General features: G+C 44.5%; 1 long non-coding RNA gene across 3 annotated transcripts in view; it reads left to right on the forward strand.

Moving 5' to 3' along the window:
- LOC106734711 (uncharacterized) overlaps positions 1 to 8967 on the forward strand; it is a 41467-nt gene that overhangs the window by 27822 nt on the left and 4678 nt on the right. For all 3 annotated transcript variants that reach the window (XR_003549137.1, XR_001370254.2, XR_001370253.2), the window contains one exon: positions 854 to 1195. This is a non-coding gene — a long non-coding RNA (uncharacterized LOC106734711). The remainder of the gene's footprint in view (positions 1 to 853; positions 1196 to 8967) is intronic.

Genomic DNA, 8967 nt, shown 5'->3' on the forward strand with positions numbered 1-8967 from the left:
TGACCGCGGTTCATGTCCCAGACTCAGTGGCTTAAAACTCACGCCAGGTGCATGTGTGTGCATGTGCCCGAGATCCCGAGAGGAGAATGGAGGAGAAGGGATTGTGGTGTGGCCATTCCCCCTGGGGGGTGATTTCTCACTTTCTGTCTCTCTGTCTCTCTCTGTCTCTCTGGCGAGAGCATGTGCCCTATAGCAAAAACCTCTCCAAAAAAAAAATATATGAACATAAAACATAGTTTGAAGGGGTCATCAAGTGGTGGCTTGCTTTCTCACTCTCCCTTTCTTGCTCTCTGTCTCTGTCTGGTGAAATTTTTAAAATAGTAATAACAAATAGAAATAATTAATTAATTATTTTTTTTAAATTTGAAATTAAAAAAATACATAACAGAAGCCAGCAGGTGGCATGGTGGTTAAGGTGTTGAACTCCCACATGGCCAACCATGGTTTTGAGTCCTGGACCCACTGGCTTAAATATCACACTGGGCACGAGTCCGTGCATGCCAAATCCTGAGAGGAGAATGAAGAAAGAAGTGCAGAGGGACCATCTCCTCAGGGGGTGATTTCTTTCCTCTCTCTGTGTCTCTCTGGTGAGTGCACATGCCATATGGCAAAACAACAAGAAGGACCAAAAAAAAAAAAAGCATACACAATATACAGATAAAGAGTACAGGTTTCTGGGTAAAGGTAGTGGCGTGAAGCTATATTATTTACAGTATTGGTTGTCAAAGACCCCAAAATACAGTGGCTTACACAAAACAGAATTTCGTTTTTCTCTTACATAGATGTTCAAAGTAGGGAGTCCAGAGCTGATTCAATATCTTTGCCAATCTCATCCTGTGGTTTCTATCTCTAGGTTCCAAGGTGGCTGCTTCAGCTCCTGCCATCATGTTTGTGAGAAGCAAGCAGTGACCAGTGAGAAGCAAGAAAGGAAAGGGGAGTACACATTTATTCCTTTTAAGGGCATGACCTGGAAATGGCATAATCACTTTTGCTCACATCCCATTGGTCGGAATTCAGACACTTGGCCACACCCAGTTGCAAGAGAAGCTAGGAAATGTGGCTTTTAGTTGGATGAAACATGAGCCTACCTAGAACTGAGGAGTTATATTATTTAAATGAAGAATATCAAAGGACAATCAGCAGCCTCTGTGAAGAAGCCATGTCACATAATCACTCCGTCTGACCTACACATTGAGTACGTAAAATACATATTTTTTTGAGAGGGTTTTTTTTTTTTTTTTTTTTTTTGGCTATAGAGCTTGTGCGCTCCAGAGAGACAGAGATAGATAAACAGAATGCGAGAAATCACCTCCCAGGGGGTATGGATCTTGGGCATGTACGCACAGGTGCATGGCGTGAGTTTAAGCCACCGGATCTGGGTCTTAAACCTCAGTCGGCTACATGGGAGTCCAGCAACATAGCCATTATGCCAACTGCTGGTCCCAATAATACGTATTTTTTAATAGCAAAAGACTACCAACAGTAGAAGGGAACAATTTAAGAAAAAGATGATTCTAGAAAACCTTCAGAACTAGAAACTCCAAGCAATCACAGCACCATCTCAGCAGGGGCAGTAAATTTTGGCCCACCATTTCTCAGATCTTTAAGTGAGTTGACAGAACTACCCCATGCTGGGATCAGCAGATGGCATAATGTTTATGTCACTGGACTCCCATGTAGTCGACCTTAGGTCCTTAAAACTCATGCTGGACGCATATATGTGTGTGCTCAAAATCTTGAGAGAAGATGGAGAGGAGATTGCGGCATGGCCATCCTTTCTGGTGGCTTCCTTTCTCACTTTCCCTCTCTCTCTTTCTCTGTGTCTTTCTCTGGCCAAATTAAAATAAATGAATGAATAAATCAAATAAATATATTATTTTTTTTGGAGAGGTTTTTGCTGTAGGGTGCGTGCGCTCGCCAGACAGAGACAGAGAGACAGAAAGCCGGAAATCACCCCCCAGGGGGGATGGCCACGCCGCAATCCCTTCTCCTCCATTCTCCTCTCGGGATCTTGGGCACGCACATTTCAAATCCTGGCCACAGGGCTTGAAAAATACATCACTTGAATGCACATGTGTGTCTCAAATCCTGACAGGATGGAAAAACGGAGAAATGATTGCATTGTGACCACGCCTGACTGGAGGTGCTTTCTCCCTCTCTTTTTCTGTCTCTGTTTGTAGTGAGTATACACACCCTCTGGCAATTAAAGAAAAATTATAGAGGGACCAACAGTTAGCGTAATGGCTATGTCGCTGGACTCCCATGTAGTCGACCGCGGTTCTAGTCCTGGACCTGGTGGCTTAAATTCATGCTGGGCGCGTGTGCGTGCGTGCCCAAGATCCCGAGAGGAGAATGGAGGAGAAGGGATTGCGGCGTGGCCATCCCTCCTGGGGGGTTATTTCTCAATTTCCATCTCTCTGCCTCTCTCTTTCTGGTGAGCACACAGGCCCTATAGCAAAAACCTCTCAAAAAAAAGAAAAATTATGGAAACAGAGTAGAAAGATGGTTGCCAGGGACTAGAGGGAGAGGGAATGGGGAATTTTTGGTCAAAGGGTACTAAGTTACTATTATGCAGTCTAAGTTCAGGAAATCTAATATACTGCATAGTGCCTATAGGTAACAATATGCATGGGCTAGTTTAGATTTCCTGGGGCTAGGCAGTAGCATGGTGGTTAAAGCAGCTGGATCTCACATGACTGAATGCATTATTGTTGTCCTAGAAAAATATGCTGGGTGTGTATGCATGCATGCCCCAAATCCCAAGAGGGTAATGCAGGAGAAGGAATTGCAGTGTGGTCATACTCCTTGTGTGTGTGTGTGTGTGGGTGTGTGTGTGTGTGTGTGTGTGGAGGGGGTGATTTTTTACTTTCTCTTCCTCTCTCTGTCTGTCTCTCGCTTCCTCTTGGCATGGATGTGGGTCTCCATCCACTTCTTGATGAACTTGAGGGCCTGCTTGTCCTTGGACACCTTGAGCAGCTCATGACGCAACTCGTAGGGGGTGAAGCCACACACCTCTCGGATCATGTCGTGCACGAACTTAGCAAGCTTGGTGAGGTGCCTGGGGCAGCGGTCGTGCCTTCGCTTGCTCATGTTCTGGTGACTTTGTGGCCCTTGTTGAGGCCCATGGCCATGGGGTACCATAGAGCCATGGCTACAGGTCTACAATGGCTACTGAGGTGGAAGACTCAGTTTTAAATATACCTATATGGTGTGTGATGGTGTCTGTGGTTGTTGCTGTTTGTTTGTTTTCTAAATCTGTCCATTGAGAGAAGTTAGAAGCAGTGACACATTAGAGCAAGGAGAATACCAAGTGTCCAGATCGGTATCCTACAATAAATACCACCTTCCATGATTAGGAACCAGGATTCCTTGGAGAAACAGCTGAGTTCAAGGCTGGGGCAGGAAAAGCGCAAGATCAGATAGAGATATACTGTTTGCCAAAAAGGAAGGCAAAGAATGAAGGAAGTCAGTCAAAATGAACACAGAAGCCAGCCTGGCAATGCTCCCACTGGCCAAATCTGGGATGTCTTGAGTATCAAGCAAATAAGGATAATGAATTACAAACTGTAGGAAAAATTGGAATGCACGAGTCATACCGATGATAGATGAAAAGATAAAGCTCTTCCTTGCAGTTGAATGCCAGCATTAGCTGTAGAAGAGATCATGGAAATAGAAACTCTTCAGTTGGCACCACCCAACTGGGGGTTGATTGAGGCGGTTTTCAATAGAAACTAAGATTGGTGAGTAGAATGCAATCCTGGAATATCTTCCCTTACAAATCCTACCGAATCACAAGGGAAAGCTGGTGATGTTATGATAAAAACATTTGGCAGACGCCAGACTGTGCCTCTAAGAATGGTACAGCACCATTTCCAGAGGGTTTGCCTGCTGAGCAACAAGACCCATATCTGATTCAAAGAACAACAAACAGACTCAGGTGAAAATGTAGTCTGTGCTATTTAAAACTGCAGATGGGACCAGCAGGTGGCATGGTGGTTAAGGTGTTGGACTTCCACATGGCTGATCGGGTTCAAGTTCCAGACTTGGCAACTTGCTTTCTCACCCCCCCACCATGAGCACATGTGCCCTATAGCAAATTTAAAAAAATAAATAAATAAAATAAAATAAATTATTCTTTTTTAAAGAATTATTTTATTTAACTTAATTAATTAATTAATTTTAATTTGACCAGAGAGGGAAAAAGAGAGAGAGAGAGAGAGAGAAAGTGAGGAAGCAAGCTGCCAGGTCCTGTGAAAGGCCGCATATTAGATCTTCCACATGAGCAACTGTTGGTCCATTTTGTTCCCTTACCCTTACATGGCTGTCTGCTTCTGTAAACCTGCTTGCTCTTGCCATGAGAAAATAGCTTGTGCTAGCCATATAGAAAACCATATCCGGGACACATCCTGTACCTGCTACTATCTTTGCTAACTAGCCTGAAACCCTTTTGTTTAGCTGTTCCTTAGCAATGTAACTACCAATCACCAGACCCTTGCCCGAAGCCACAGAGACCATTAAACAAAGGTCTAGAGAGCTCTCATAAATAATTAACCTGCTTGATTCAGCTTCTGTAACTGCTTGCATGGAAACCCCTGGTAACTGACCCCCTATAAAATGACTGCTCAAACTTTGGGGCTGCAGTTCTGACTCTCAGCCCCCGAGCCTCAGGCTGTGGTCTGTGGCCAGCTAATAACAACTCCCTTTAACCTTAATCTGGTCTTGGTCATTCATTCGGTTGCACTCTACACCATTCCAGGAATTGGACTAGACCATATTTTCCTTAACCACAATGCCACCTGCTGGCCCCATCTTTTTTTTTTTTTTTTTTTTTTTTTAGGGACTTTTGCTACGCTCAAAAAGAGATTTTTTTTTTTTTTTTTTTTTGAGAGACTTCTGCTACGCTCAACAGAGAGAAAGAAAACAAGAAATCACCCCTGAGAGGAGGGATGGCCATTCTGCAATCTCTTCTCTGTTCTCCTCCTGGGATCTTGGGCATGCATGCACATGCACACATACACATCTGATGTGAGTTTTAAGCTGCTGGGTCCCGGATTCAAACCACAGTCAGCTATGTAGGAGTCCAGCAATGCAACCGTTATGCCATCTGCTGGTCCCAAAATAAATAATTCCTAAAAAGAAAAAAAAAAATGCTGAAAACATGAAGACAAGGAAAGGCCTAGAAACTGCCAAATTTGGGGTGGAGGTAGGAGGAGAATACAGAGGACACAGGAAAACTAAATGTCATGTATGTTCATGAATGCAGATATTCAGAGCAGCATTATCACCCGAAACCAGAACAACCCAGGTTGTTTCCATAGTGACACAGGAACCTGGGGGTGAAGGGGTGATCAGGCCCACACTCGCAGTGAGACGCGGGTTCTTGCCCCACACTCAGGAAGAATTAGAGTCATGAACACAGAGAGTAGGTATAGCAAAGCGGGAAGTTTATGAACAAAGTGGGGAGTTTACTAAAGGAGAGGGAAGTAAAAACAGGGTTCCCAAGAAGAGAGGGGTCCTGCAAAATGGGTTGTCAAAGAAGAACTGTGGTGAGGGGTTTTTATTTGGATCAGGAAGAGATCTGTCCATGCTTGTTCTAGGTGGGACATTCCCCTCCTGGTAGGGAAGGGCGCATGCTGGAGGGTCCAATCACTTTCCTAATTTTGGAGTGGGTACTAGCATCAGGAGATTCTTTGTCTAGAAACTTTGTGCCTTGAAAACTATTATCTTATCTTCTTCCTGGACTGTGACAGGGCATGGAAAAAGCCTTTGTCTGAGGTCTAGGTCAGTCACTGAGCCATCACTGCCTCCATCTTAATACTTAGCCATTTTGTGATTCCATTTTCGACCTGTACCATAACTATATTTTTAGGATCCCTGTTCCTACCTCAATAGGTGAGTGGATAAACTCTGTTACATCCACACAAGGGAACGCCATTCTGTAATAAAAAGCAAACTATTGAGTGTTGAAATAACAAAGCTAAATGAAGAAGACAGAAAGCTGCGTATTGTAGGACTTTGTTGATATATTTTTAATTTCTTTCTCTGATGGTGAGGAAGCTGGATCTCATTATCTATAATATACTTTATTTGTTGTACCCTAATATACATAATGTAATGTAGTTTCAGAATTGCTAACCCACACCCTGTGAGAAACAATTACCAATAAAGCCGTGGTCTCCAGCCATTTTGGCACCAGAGACCATAGAAGACAATTTTTCCATGAACCAGCGGGTGGGAGGATGGTTTCAGGATGATTCATGCACATTACAGTTACTGTGCACTTTATCCCTATTATTATTACATTGTAACAAATAATAACACAGAATTTGTAGCCACTCCTCAACACTAGCACCATTACCTCAGCTCCACCTCAGATTATTAGGCATTAGACTTTCATAAAGTGTGTGTTACCTAGATCCAGCTCATACACAGTTCATATAGGATTTGCACTCCTATGAGAATCTAATGCCACTGCTGGTCTGATAGGAGAGCAATGGGGAGCAGCTTTTCAAGCTGCTGGGTCCAGGACTTGAACTACTCAGTCAGCCATGTTGGATCCAGCTGAATTAGCTTCCATGCCAGTGGCTGGCTCTTATTTTCACAATATGTACCATTGATGGAAAATAACCAACTCTGTAAAAATAATGCAGTTTATTTCTAAGCAGAATGAGTGACCTAGGCCAGAGAGGAGGCAAAACATGCCTCTCTGAGAGATCAGGTAGTTCCTTTTATTGATTTTGAGAGTGAGAGACAGAGTTTGGAATTTAGTGTAAAGTTTTCTGTCGCGTCAGGAACGACCAGGAGACAGTCTTCTCATCAGGACTTTATTGTACAGCTGCTTCCGCCCTTCTTCCCATCCCGGTCCCCTTAAATAGGAGTACCCACCAATCAGGGCACTGTTCACGTATGCGGAACTAGTCCTGATAGGTCGCATGCACTGTCCACGCACGGAGGGGCGCGGAGGGATTGGTGGGTGGTTGTGATCACGCCTTCCGGGTAATGTACTTCCTCAAAGTTGTTTGCCTCATGTGCTCTCAAGGCACTTCCTCTCAGCGCCATCTTGGGCCACTCGATGGGTGGGGGCGCGCCACAGTTTTCCATTGGTCTGGCCCCAAAAGGTGGGACATATGTGGGGGCTTGCAGGTTATAAGTAGGTTTTACAGCTTTTAGGGTAGTGATTGGAAAAGGAAGGTTGCTGAGATCAGAAAGGAATGTAGTTTAACAGCGATAAAGAGGCTTAATACACATCATAAAGATACTCCAATACTATGCCAGGGCAGGATGTAGGAAGAATCTTGTTACTGATGCGCCAAAATGGTCTGTCAACATCTGTGGGTGTGACTCCCCCTTCATCCTCTGGAAAGGACTTTGGAAAAATAGGAAAAAGCAGTCAGACTTCTGGCCACAGGATTTTTAAAAACATTTTTTCTTAATTTGCCAGAAAGAGATAAAGAGATAGAGAGAGACAAGAATGAAAAAGCATCCTCTCTCCAATGGAGCATGGCCACACCACAAGTTCTCCATTCTGTCAGGATTTTGGCCACACTTGCACACACATCTGGCGTTTTGAAAGCTGCTGGGTTGGGACTCAAACCACAGCGGGATCCAGCTTTCCTCAAACACTATGCTACGGGTCCACGCCCTAAAAAAATTCGTAAAAAAATAATCATTGAAATGTTCGCTAAGTTAAATTTAGTTGATGTCATATGAAATGAGAACGACAAAGGTGATGCTGAGTCAAAGATAACTATCAGGACTTGAACTGTTGCCAGGGAGAGAGCCCATGGGGGCTCTATCAGGGTAGGAGTTTCCTTGTCTTCACCTAGAAAGAATTCAAGAGTGAGCCTTTGTGGGGAAGAGGGAAAGCAAGTCTGTTTTTTTTCTGTTTGTTTTTGAGAGAGATTTTTGCTATAAGGTGCTTGCGCTCGCCAGAGAGACAGAAAGTGAAAAATCACCTCCCAGGGGGGATGGCCACACCACAATCCCTTCTCTATTCACCTCTTGGGATTTGGGCATGCATACACACACGCCCACAGTGAGTTTTAGGCTGCCAGGTCTGGGACTTGAAGCACTGCTGACTACGTAGGAGTCCAGGATTGTAACCACTAAGCCATTCGTTGGCCCCGCAAGTCTATTAAGGAAAGTGTACAGAGCAGACCACTCTGAGGTAGAGCAGCCCTGGGGGTGGTGATGGGTGAACAGTTTTGTTCTCGCCTCAGGTAGACAGGATCAGGGATTTAGCTGGTATTGAGGCAGGAGCAAGACCCCAGGCATATAGGGCAAGGGAACCCTTAAGAAAACCTCTGTGATGTGTGACTCCTGACAATTCCTGTTCTCTTCCAGTCACCCTTTCCTTTGCTCTTAGAAATGTAAACATTCTTAAAGAATTCATGGCCCTTTACAATAGAAGTTAATTGGGCTAGGCACCATGTTCCTCTACCCTTAGACATGCAGATGCCCCTGGTAATGGGATTTCATTGGAAAAAGACCAAAAAGCTTGGACAGACATAATCCAGGACACACAGATAATGTAAAAACATTATCACAGTGGGACCAGCAGTTGGTGTAATGGCTATGTCACTGGACTCCCATGTCGTCGACTACAACTCGAGTCCCGGACCCGTCAGGTGTGTATGAGTGTCCAAGATCCTGAGAGGAGAATGGAGGAGAAGGGATTGTGGTGTGACCATTCGCCTGGGGGTGATTTCTTGCTTTCTGTCTCTCTGGCAAGCGCATGCGCCCTGTAGCAAAAACCTCTCCAACACGCCCCTCCCACCCCGCCAAAAAAAAAAAAAAACATAAAAACCCACACGCATTATCACAGTTACTGGAATGGGGCAAAAGGCAAAACACTTTCACTTTCTGATGGGTGGGACCTACCAGCTGAAATATAAACCTGGAACCCAAATCATTTCAGGACCCCTCCCTTCTGCCTGGGAGCTCTGATCTTCCTTCTACCTCCTCCCC

Source organism: Tupaia chinensis, unplaced genomic scaffold (assembly GCF_000334495.1).
Source record: "Tupaia chinensis unplaced genomic scaffold, TupChi_1.0 Scaffold000192_1, whole genome shotgun sequence".
Classification (NCBI taxonomy): domain Eukaryota; kingdom Metazoa; phylum Chordata; class Mammalia; order Scandentia; family Tupaiidae; genus Tupaia; species Tupaia belangeri.